The following is a 12,654-nucleotide window of genomic DNA, read 5'->3' as shown; positions in this document are numbered from 1 at the left end:
CCACCGAGCGCGGCGGCTAGAGCGGAACCTGGCGGACTGCCTTCGACAGTGGACGCGTGGAGGCGAGCAGAGCGTGCGCAGACTGGAGGCTGCGGGCCTGGACGCCCTCTTTGATGCTGGCCGGGACGATTTGGTGTTCCAGGATCTCGGAAGTAGCTGCGGTCAGCGCCATGTTAATCGGGGCAAAAGGGACGGAGTGATTTGGGCGTTGGGCCCCGAAGCAAATTCCCAAAGCGGTGTTGGAAGTGCAGAGGGCGTTTAGATATGCAAAGGGACGACCCGCCTTACAGATGACGAGGTAAACGCAAGTCGAAACTTTCGGGTGCCAGTTTCCCCGCGATCGGAAAGTTGGTAGTGCCCTGGGAGAGCTCTGGAGAGCGCGAGCATCTCGGTTGCGGGTCTGCACCTCTTGGAGGGGGTGATGCTGTCTTTCGGTTTTAAACGCGCGTTTCGGTGGCTCAGCGATTCCGCTTCCTGGGGTCTAGAGGCGTTGCGGTGTGTGTGCCCGGGGAGGATGCCCTGGGGTCGTCCGTGCCGGGCGCGTGGGAGTGGAGGTGCGGGTCGGCCAGATACCGAGTCGCGGCGGGGCGCCGTGCGGCCCCGGGCCGCGCGGTTCAGAGTAACAAGGCCATGCCTGACCGACGGGGACCTCGAGATGGAAGTAGAAAGGACAGATGTGTTCGTGCGCTCATAAAAATAATGTGAAAGGACAGAAAATAGCAGTGGCTGCCTCGTGAGAGAGCAGAAGTCAAGGGAGTGAGGGAGACATCTTTCGCTCTGTACTCCTTTGTGTAACTTAAACGTCATTTGTAATTTTTACCTTTTTTTCTTCAGATAAAAAAATGTAACCATTCTTTCTCTGAGGCTGTTTTTCAGTATTGTTTCGTGGGGGACTGAGGTTATTGCACTTGCTCTCTGAACCAGGGCCTAGCCTGGCATCAGGAGTGTTTGGAGGGCCTGTGTTAGTCTACACAAGGCCGACCTGCTGCGGAACCAGGATGACATTGAGCCGAAGGAACAGCCCAGGCTTCTTGGGTGACAGGCTTCCAGACCTCGGGGACAGTGAGCTAACTCAGGCCAGAGGCCCATGTCAACTTAGTCTTAAAAAAGCGCATCTCTCCTGTCCGTCTCAGATTCAGGACACAGGAAAGGCCAGAATTTAAAATTCCTCTGAAGAAATTTGGTTTAGGGGGAAAAGAAGCGAATCACAGCACCCTAGCAGACTCTTTGGGTGTTGGGGGCAGTAGGTGCCTGGCTAATCAGGCCTTTCTGTTCAAATGGAAGCCCTGTTCTTGGGATCACAGCTGGTGTAGCCCCAGCAGCAGCTCAGCTTTACAAGAACTGGCAGCTACTCTCTGGTTGAAACCTTATCCTCTCTGCCCCTCTGCGTCACCTCAGGCACATTCACTGGGTCAGTAGGGTCCTTGCTTCACAGATGTTCCCTTAAAGGCTGGACTTAACTCACTAATGGTTTGGCTTCGGTGTCCAGCAGGCCACAGTGGCTCTCCAGGTATGTAGATACGAGAGCAGATGTAGTCTCCTCAGCGGACAGAACTGAGGCCGTTCTCATAGCTCTGGCCAACACTCACTTTGATCTTTTGGCCCTTGAATTGCCGCCAGTGGTCTAGCTGTCTGGTCTGTCACTTTGAAGAGTGCTGACTGACAGATTAAAGACGTTATTCTTTGGGGCTGCAGACTGTAAAAACAAATTGTGGCTGCCTATCAGACTGTCTAGGTCAGTTGCATAGACGCCCATCTTTGATGGAAACAAACAGAATTAAGCTATGAAGCCTGCCTCTCCCTGATCACTGACTACCACCTGCAGTAGTCATCACAATGGAAATTCCCGTGTATCCCCCATCATGGACTGGCAGAAGTGGAGGATTTTACGCTCCTGATGTAGAAGCCAGCAGGTAACTTGGAGGTGGCAAACCTTATGCCTAGTCCACTGAGGGAGCCTTGTACCTCCTGCCAAAAGTTGGCCCCTTGGTTTTGTGTTAAAAGAGGACACATTATTTGGGGCATTGATCTCCTTACTCCTGGAAAACTATATCTGTCCTTTGACCCCTTCTCAGGGCTACCAGTGATGTCTCACCACTGCTGACACGTTTTCAGAACGTGTTACCAGCTAATTCTGGACACATTGACTTGGCCCTTGAAATGAAACGAAACTAAGCTCTCATCATGTTTTTGATTGTCTGGCCCATTTGCCACCTAACGGTGGTCCAGCTTTTGTAACAAAGTCTATACAACAATGCCTTACAGTCAAGGTAATCAAGGGACCTGCCAAACTCCATCATTTCCTGTTCTACTCACCTGAGTTGGGTTGTTTGGTTACTGTATTAATTTCCCATTACTGCTGTAACTAATTACTGCAAATTAGTGGCTTAAAACAACACAAATTTAACAGTTCTGGAGGCTAGAAGTCCAAAATGGGTCTCATTGGGCTAAAATCAAGGTATTGGCAGAATGGATTCCTTCTGAAGGCTCTCGGGGAGAATCCGTTTCCTAGTCTTTTCCAGCATTCCTTGGCTTATGGCCTCTTCGTCCATCTTCAAAGCCAGCAGTGCCCCGCTGAGTCTTTCTTACCAGGCTGTATCTCTGTTACTGTCTAGTACCTCCATCTTTCGCTTATAAGGATCCTTGTGATTAAATTGTACCCACCTGGATAATCCAGAGTAATCTCCCTATTTAAAGGTTCATAATTTAGTCACGTATGAAGAGTCACTTTTGCCATGTACGTTCCAGAGAATAGGAAGTGGACATAGTTGGAGGCCACTATTCTGTCTACCCCAGTTACCGAACTCTGCTGTTTCTAAATAGGGATCATCTCCATTTGCCTGATTCCTGGATAATGTTCAAGAAAAAGTGGTAGGGAGATATGTGAGGTTATACAGACTATTTTAAAAATTTAGGTATCCACCTTGACCATTCCTGGGCATGGTGCTTCCTTGTTTCACCCTCGAGCAACAACGGGCAAGCCTGAGTGTTATGCCTTGCAGGTGGCTATCCAGAAGGAATCATAAGGGATGAAAATAAAATTTAATTCTGGTTCGTTCAGCTGAATTTTCTTGTTGCAGTGACACAGTCTTGAATCATGAGAATAATAATCACTTGGCTGGGTACACTGCTTTCTGATTTCCCTTTCACTGGCCCACATAGGGCAAAGTGGGAGATACAGTGAGTCTCTGAAATTTTTGGAAAAATGCCTTTGTCCCAATCCACACCTTCATGTGAAAAGTCTGGGCATGAATTTGGGTTAATTGTTGAAAAGATAAAGTTGTAACTTCTGAATACACTGATTGTGTAGCAGTGAGAGAGAGCAACAACATTGGTGATTTGGAGCAGGGTGACCCTTAGACCCTGGGAGGTACAGGGAGTTCATGGGGCAGCCAGTGCTCTTTTTGCCCCCTCATCCAGCACTGATTCAACAGCTGTAGCTGGCAATCTGACCTGCAGGCAAACTTGTCATGCCCACCCATATACTATCAAAACAAAAAACTGACTCCCAGATTCCAGTCCAAGGTGTAAGGAGCTTCAAGTTATCTCTCCCAGCCTCACAACAAGAAAAAAGCTGAAGAAGCTGGAAATCAACAGCTCTTCTCAGATCTAACAGATAATTGACCCCAAAATTGTAGAGACAGAAAAATACAGGGAATCAAAACTTACCGGAGCAGAAGCCACTACTGGAGCCAGTACCAGGATATTAAAACTTACACGTTAATTGGAAAATGGCCAGAGGCTCAGTGTGGACAAGCTTGAAAGTTAAAAACTCCAGGGGTGCCAGTCTTAGAGGGGTCCTCACACTTTTGTTAATTTTACTCCCAGCAACCAAACACCCCCTTGTGCTCCTGGTAGGGGCAGGAGAAAAGTAAAAATTTTGAATATACCCAGAGTATTCTGTCCTCCTTCACAAAAGTCTGCCCTCAAGGGAAACTATTCCACCAGAACCTAACCTACTGGGGTTTTATTGGAGCCTACTTGACAGAGGGGAAGGAGAGAACCCAACTCAGCCTCCTCCAGCCTGCCTGCCACACATGGGAAGGGCAATACCCAACTCCAGTCTTCTCTAGCCTTCCTGTCTCACCTGAGGTGGGGGAGCTTGGAATAGAACAATCTGAGAAGCACTGTAAAGGTCACAGCCCAGGAGTACAGATTAAATAAATACTGAGACCTAATCATAAGCAGATAGACTGCTTCCCCGGCCCCACACATTAACAATACACCAATGGGGACGTTGTATAATAAGAGGGGGTACAGCTGCAAGAACTGCAGAGCTCAGACCTTACTTAAGAAGTAGTCTCTTGGGCTTCCCTGATGGTGCAGTGGTTGAGAGTCCGCCTGCCAATGCAGGGGATGCAGGTTTGTGCCCCGGTCTGGGAAGATCCCACATGCCATGGAGCAGCTGGGCCCGTGAGCCGTGGCCGCTGGGCCTGCGCGTCTGGAGCCTGTGCTCCGCAACGGGAGAGGCCACAACAGTGAGAGGCCCGCGTACTGCAAAAAAAAAAGAAAAAAAGAAAGAAAAGAAGTAGTCTCTAGGGAAACCCAAGGACAAAAGGGGAGACAAAAACAAATACACCAAAGAGGAAATTTTAGCCTCTATCATCACCTACACCTATAGGAAACAATAAGCAACCTGCCTCCTAGCCAGATAAACATGAAACCTCACACTAAAAGCCTATTTACCTCAATTCCTTTTACCCAATGCATCATGTTCCACTTTCAACCAGAAGTCTACAAGGAAGACTAAAAGACAAAAACACAGATTGAAGAGAGTAAGTGTCAGAATCGGACTCAGACACGGCAGAGATTTTGGAATTATAAGGGGCCTCATGGAAAAAGTGGACAACATGCAATAACAAATGGGTAATATAAACAGAGAAATGGAAATTCTAAGGAAGAATCAAAATGAAGTGCTGGAGATAAACATTAACAGAAATCAAGAATGCCTTTGATGGGCTCATCAACGGACTGTACACATCCAAGGAGAGAATCAGTGAGCCTGAAAAAATATGCCAACAGAAACTTCCAATGCAGAAATGCAAAGAGAAAAAAAGTTTTAAATGAAAGAGAATATCAAAGAACTTTGATGGACTAACATGTAAAGGGAATATCAACAGGAGGAAAAAGAGAAAAAAACAGAAAAAAATATTTGAAATAATAATGGCCGAGAATTTTCCAAAATAATGAAACCAAACCACAGGAATCTCAAAGAACACCAAGCAGGATAAGTACCAAAAAAATTACAACTAGACATGTCATATATGCAGAAAACAGAACAATAAAAGAAAATCCTGAGGTGAGTAAGAGGAAAAGGAACAAAAGCCAAAAACACCTCACCTATTGAGAATCAGCATAAGAATTACATCAGGTTTCTCTTCAAAAACCACACAAGGAAGAAGAGAGTGGAGTGAAATATTGAAAGTATTGAAAGAAAAAAAAAAAAACCAAACACTGAACTAGAATTCCATACCCTGCAAGGTTATTCTTCAAAAGTGAAGGAGAAATAAAGACTTTTTCAGACAAACAAAAATTGAGAGAATTTGTTGCCAGTCATCCTGCCTTGCAAGAAATGTTAAAACAAGTTCTTTAGAGAGAAAGGAAAGGGTAAAGGTTAGAAACTCTGATCTACATGAAGAGTTAGAGAAGGAATAAGTGAAGGTAAAACAAAAACCTTTATTTTTCTATTCTTCAAAGAGGTAACAGTTCAAAGTAAGAGCAACAATGTAGTCAGTAATTATAGCTGTAATAAGAGCTAGGAAGAAGGAATTGGGAATATTCTGTTATAAGAGTCTTGTGTTACCATGAAGCAGTACAGTGTTATTTGAAAATGAACTTGGATTAGTTGTAAATGTTTGTTGCAAACTCTAGGGCAACCATTACAAAAAAAATTTTTTTAAGTATAATTGATATGCTAAGAGAGGAGAAAAATGGAATCTTATAAAATGCTCTATTAAAATAAAAAAGGCAGAAAAGAATATGATAAGTAAGGAAAAAATAAGGGCGATGCATAGAAAACAGTAACAAATATGTAACAGTAACAGTAACAAACATTCTACAAATATGGTAGATATTTACCTAACTATATCAATAATCACTTTGTTAATGGTCTAACTACATCAGTTAAAAGACAGAGACTGTCCTTGTGAATTAAAAACAAAACAAAACAAACAAAAAACCATGAAGCAGTACAGAAAACCAGAAAAACCCAAGACCTAACTCTGTGTCAACTACAAGAAACCTTTCAATATAAAGACACAGATATATTAATGGTAAATGAATGGAGAAAGTTATACTATGCTAACACTAATCAAAAGGAAGTGAGAGTAGTTACATAAATTTCAGACAAAGCAGACTTCAGAGCAAGGCAAATTATCAGAGATAACGAGAGGCATTACATGGTGCTAAAGGATTCAAACCTCCAAGAAGATATAGCAATCCTTAACGTATATACACTAACAACACAGCATCAACATTTGTGAGGGAAAAACTGATAGAACTGCAAGGACAAATAGATTAATCCAGTATTATATTTGGAGATTTCAACACTGCATATCAGTAATGGGCAGATCCAGGAAGGGCATAGTTGAACTGAACAGCACCATCAATCAACTGGACTTAATAGACATTTACAGACTACATCATCCAATCAGGGCAGAAATCACATTCTTCTCAAGTTTATGTGGAACATTCACCAAGATATGCCACATTCTGGGCAATAAAACAGTCGAACACATTTAAAAGAAAGTAAATCATACAAAATACGTTCTCAGACCACAATGGAATTAAACTAGAAATTTTCCAACAGATAGTTGGAAAATCTCCAAACACTTGGAGATTAAACAACACAATTCTAAATAACAAGCAAAACAATTTCTAAATAACAAATGGGTCAAAGAAGAACTCTCTCAAGAGAAATTTTTAAATATTTCAAACTAAATGAAAGTGAAAGTACAACTTAAAAGAGGAGATATATATATATATACATATATATATATATATATATATATATAGCTGATTCGCTTTGCTGTACAGCAGAAACTAACACAACATTGTAAAGCAACTATACCCCAATTAAATATATATATTTTATATATATATATAAAAGTATGCTATTTCTCAGCTGCTGAACCTGACATAAAAATTAACAACAACAACAAATTTATGAGATGCAGTGAAAGCAGTGCTTAGAAGGAAATTTATAGTATTGAATGAATATATTAGAAAAGAAAAAAGATCCAAAATCATTAAGATACCACCTTAGGCAACTAGAAAATGAAGAGCAAACAATAAATGCTGGAGAGGGTGTGGAGAAAAGGGAACCCTCTTGCACTGTTGGTGGGAATGTAAATTGATACAGCCACTATGGAGAACAGTATGGAGGTTCCTTAAAAAACTAAAAATAGAATTACCATATGACCCAGCAATCCCACTACTGGGCATATACCCAGAGAAAACCATAATTCAAAAAGGGTCATGTACCACAATGTTCACTGCAGCTCTATTTACAATAGCCAGGACATGGAAGCAACCTAAGTGTCCATCGACAGATGAATGGATAAAGAAGATGTGGTACATATATACAATGGAGTATTACTCAGCCATGAAAAGGAACAAAATTGGGTCATTTGTAGAGACCCAATGGTGGATGGACCTAGAGTCTGTCATACAGAGTGAAGTAAGTCAGAAAGAGAAAAACAAATATCGTATATTAACACATATATGTAGAATCTAGAAAAATGATACAGATTAACTTATTTCCAGGGAAGAAATAGGGACGTAGACATAGACAATGGACGTGTGGACACGGGGGAAGGGGAGGGTTGGACAAATTGGGAGATGAGGAATGACATATATACACTACCATGTGTAAATAGATAGCTAGCGGGAACCTGCTGTATAGCACAGGGAGCTCAGTTGGTGACCTAGCTGGGTGGCGTGGGGGGGTGGGAGGCAGGCCCAAGAGGGAGGGGATATATGTGTAAATATAGTTGATTCACTTCGTTGTACAGCAGAAGCTAACACAACATTGTAAAGCAACTATACCCCAATAAAATTTTTTGTTTAATATTTTCATGGGTATATACATATGTAAAATTCAACAAATTGTAGGTTTAACCTAAGTTCAGTATCTGTGTATCACTTAAAGGTCAACACAGCAGTAGGAAAAAAACCTGACTCAAACTGTAAGAGCTTTTAACTTTCTTGACAAAAAAATAATAGCTTTCTAAAACAGAATTAAGCTTATGAATTTATAAGCCAACTTACAATTGGGCGTAAAAATGAACCCATAATTTACATACTAATGAATCTGGTGTTTCATTAGTAAATTCGCAGACTGCTTGGCTTAAGGCCATTGGAAAATATCTAAATGCATTCAGCATGGATGGGAAACGCACACTGTCTGAAAGGAAGCAGTGGCTCTTGCAGATGTGGGCCAAACACACACAAAGGCAGAGCCATCCTGTCACTAACTGGTCATTTCTACATCGGGCAACTGGATGCCGATACCTAGATTAGATTAGACTGGGCCGAGGAAACCATGCCTCAGGTGATTAATATCTGACAGTCTAAGAAATTAAAAAAAAAACTGCAGAATGAAAACTAAGAGTTATTTTGAAGGCTATACAGGGTGAAATTAAAATTCACTCATGTATAAGACTTACAAAGTGAGAGGCTTGACTGAGAAAAAATACTTTTCCTTCTGAGGAAAAGTTTAATGAGAGAGAATCTGGAAGACGGAAAGAAATCAGAGACACCTCGAGGAAGGAGACATTTATCTTTGTCTACTCTTTGTCACTGAGACCAGGGTTCATAGCCAACTCCATGTTTACCCATAGGGTGGTTTCAGCCTGGCTATACTCTCACAAAGAATCATAGGCCATCAACACCAGATGTTGTATGTAGGTCCCACCACCTGGTAAAATCAATGGGCGAGTTTACCTCTGTGCATCCTCCCCACCAAGGAATTATTCATTTGAGAAAACAAGCCAAATACTCTGCTTTTACAGAAGACACTCTGCATGAGTGGTCGTCAGGAAGCTGTGCTACCAGGAAGGCAGGACAGTGGACAAGATGCTGTTGTTCCCCACAGAGCCTGTGACTTTACGGGAGAGGCCAAGCCATGTGCACACAGCAACCGCAACTCAGGCAGTGGGAACAGAGGCCTCGGGGGCACCCAAGACAGCAGAGACTCCTGGATGGTCCTGAGGCTGTGTGACCCCAGAGTGGGGAGGGTAAGAGTTGGCCTCAAGAATGGTCAACTGCACTTGAGGTCAGACATGGCCGTAAGCAAGGTAGGAAATGCCAGACAGGTAGGAAATACCTACTCTAGTGCTCAGAGCTGAGGCAGGAGAGCTCCCACTCTATGAGTAATGCACCCTCGCTCCAAGGAAGAGTTCCAGTTTTAAAGATTATCTAAAAATCGCCTCCTTATTCTGCAGAGATGCTTATTGTATTAGTGCAGTCGTCTGCTCTAGAAGGCCACTCCCATCATAATTAGTGAACACAATATGTTATCTCTGATCAGTGCAATGAAAACACATTTTTCAGAAGCCAATTTCCCAAATACACCAAGCTTCAACATTCACCAACACCACTGACTTACCAAAATCTTACTATTAATAATACATACAGGGCTTCCCTGGTGGCCCAGTGGCTGAGAGTCCGCCTGCCGATGCAGGGGACACGGGTTCGTGCCCCGGTCTGGGAAGATCCCACATGCCGTGGAGCGGCTGGGCCCGTGAGCTATGGCCGCTGAGCCTGCGCATCCGGAGCCTGTGATCCACAACGGGAGGGGCCACAACAGTGAGAGGCCCGTGTACCGCAAATAAAATAAAATAAAATAGTAATACATACATACATTTTGGGACTTCCCTGGTGGTCCAGTGGTTAAGATTACACGCTTCCCAATGCAGGGGGCCTGGGTTGGATCCCTGGTCAGGGAACTAGATCCTGCGTGCCGCAACTAAAGATCCCACATGCCGCAACAAAGATCTCACATGCCACAACGAAGACTCAGTGCAGCCAAGTAAATAAATATTTTTTTTTAAAAAAGCATACATTTTAAGGTAATTCATATTTGGATGGGATGGTTTTTAACATTATTTGAGGATAGCTAGGAAGTTTTAGTTGAAGAGATTCTGTTTAATTTTAATGGAACCATTAAAAAGATTGTTACCTGTTTACTGTCAGTGTGGTTTAGTATTCTAATGAATATAATATTTACTTACAAGTGTATACTTTGTCATTTGTATCCCAAATCTAATTATAAATTGAGGTGGAAAATGAGATAAAATCACAAAAGTAACCCAAATCAGGAAAAGATTGACCTACCTGTGAAAATAGAATCAGGAAACTCCTGGGAAAATACTGCTGTAACAGAGAGGAAAGTGTCCCCATTCCAGAGAAATTCCTGTGAATGTCCAAGAGTTAAGGAAAACAAGAAACTCTGAGTGACCAGAGACACTGAGGGAGAATCCAGAGACTACAAAATCAGGCAACACAGGATTCAGATAAATTCCAGATACCATGGCAACACAGACTCCTTAATCTTAAAGGGAAGCCACAGGTAAATGGTATTTCACTGAGTTCAATAATTACTGATGTATATTCCACTTCTACTAGTGATTCTTAACTATTCTTTTTATAAAAGCCGTTTTGGGAATGTACACATGCCACTTCCCACCTCGAACCTCCTCTACCCCAGCCCTACCCAGTCTCTGAGAAAAGCCCAGCCATCCTACAAGAAGCACAAAAGCTTTTCTTTAAGTGACAATAGGTGATGAAATATAGGTGAGAAAAATTTAGAAGTAAGTAAATCAATTCCTGTAAGAAAAAATGTACAAATTGTGTCAAATGCCCTCTAGAAATGAAAATCTGCCAATTTGCTATACCATGAATTGAGAGACAATATATTAAAAAAATTTGTAGGTGAGAATAATAATAAATAAAATTTCAATATACATCAGTGAAAATTTTTAATTTGGTGGCGTATGTTCCTACATGTCAATTGCAAGCTGAGGAAGAAAATGGGGCAAAAATCACAAAATAACAGGGAAAACAAAGCCAAGAAGACAAATGACCCATCTGTTAGATCAGGCAGAGGAAGGAAGCTACCCAGGAACGGACTTGGCCTGACACAGGAATTTCCATCATAGGTGGCTAGAAGCACAAAAGACCCTGGAAACTCCGAGGGGCCAGGGAAGTGGCGGAAGGATTCCTATCTTTAAGAAAGTGGGCAACAGATCCTGCTGGGGCCGGGGGGAGGGGCCATGCAGGCCGACACCCGCCCCAGCCCGAGCCCTGCTGCACAGACCCTCGCGGTGCGGCGTCAGCGCTGGGAAGGGCTGCCGCCCCGAGCCCGGGACAACGGCGGACCCCCGCTGCGGGGCACAGGTGCCAGCCCGAAGCCGCCCCCGGGGCGCCCACACGGCGGACCCTGCAGATCCTCCGCCCTCCGCGCCGCCAGCTCTCCACCCCTTGGGACCCGGGACGGGGACTGAGGCAAAGCGCGGCAGGGGAGCCGCCTCCGCAGCGGGAACCGCCCCAGCCAACCTCAGCACCTAGGCCAACGGCAATTGTCCGCCTCCCGTTGCTGGGCAGGATGCTGTCTCCCGGCAACACAGAGGCGCGGAATTGGCCAACAGACGGACAAGGATTTTAGCCAATGGCGTCTTGCGCCAGTGGGGCGTGGGCGCCCTGGCCAATGGAAAACGTGAGCGGTCAGTTACTAAGCTGAAACCGGTCTCTACGTAGCACGCCTGCGGAGGATGGAACCCAGAAGGCACTAGCTGAGCGTTGATAAAGGGAAAGAAAATATTCTCTGTGAGCCAGATTTAAAAGTTTTGCTTGCCTTCCTAAACCCACTAGGCTTTCAGTGTTGTTCAGCCTCGCTCATGTACTGCTGTCGATCTGGCAGCCGCTCTGCCCCAGGCCACCCCCATCCAGACCCGGGTTTATCCCCGAAGAGCCCCGAGGACCGGGATGCCAAGGGATCACTGCACAGAGAAGGCAGGAGCAGCGACCTCCCAGGAACACTGAAATCAGTGCTTTTATTTATTTCTGCTTTAATTTTACTTTTAATTATGTTCTTGGGAAAGAAGTGCTGCATTCCCACGGGCTGGAATTTAAGTGGGTGGTCGGTAAGCTCAGTGACAGAAACCTGGCTGGCTGTGATGAGATTCCTTGGGCTCACAAGATGGGGACAGGGGTGTCAGAGAGGTGAGCTCTATCAGCCAGTGATGGGTCTGGTTTGAAATAGTGGAAAGATAAAAGGAAGAGTAACTCATCTGAGTATACATTTTGGACAGCTGTGATTTGGGAACTTTTTATATATTCAATAATAAAACAAAATAAACAAGGTTGGGCTTAAAACATTTAAAATTGAATACAAAGATAAGGGCGTGGACTTCACTGTGTTTCAAATGAACACTACAGTCACACAGGAGAAATAAAAAGAACCAGGCCAAGTAGATTGAAATATCAATACGATACTTTTGTTATATGTGCTTAGGCCAAAGACAGAAATAACTGCAAAGAATTCTGAAAGCTACTAGTAGGTTGTTTTTTGCAGTAGTATGGTGTAGAATTCTAGAATTATTTTTGTATTATGTAACTGAATACATGATTAAATAACTGAGCAGTGATTAGTAT

This window comes from Delphinus delphis, chromosome 13, assembly GCF_949987515.2.
Source record: "Delphinus delphis chromosome 13, mDelDel1.2, whole genome shotgun sequence".
Classification (NCBI taxonomy): domain Eukaryota; kingdom Metazoa; phylum Chordata; class Mammalia; order Artiodactyla; family Delphinidae; genus Delphinus; species Delphinus delphis.
Note: the sequence above shows the minus strand (reverse complement) of the source record.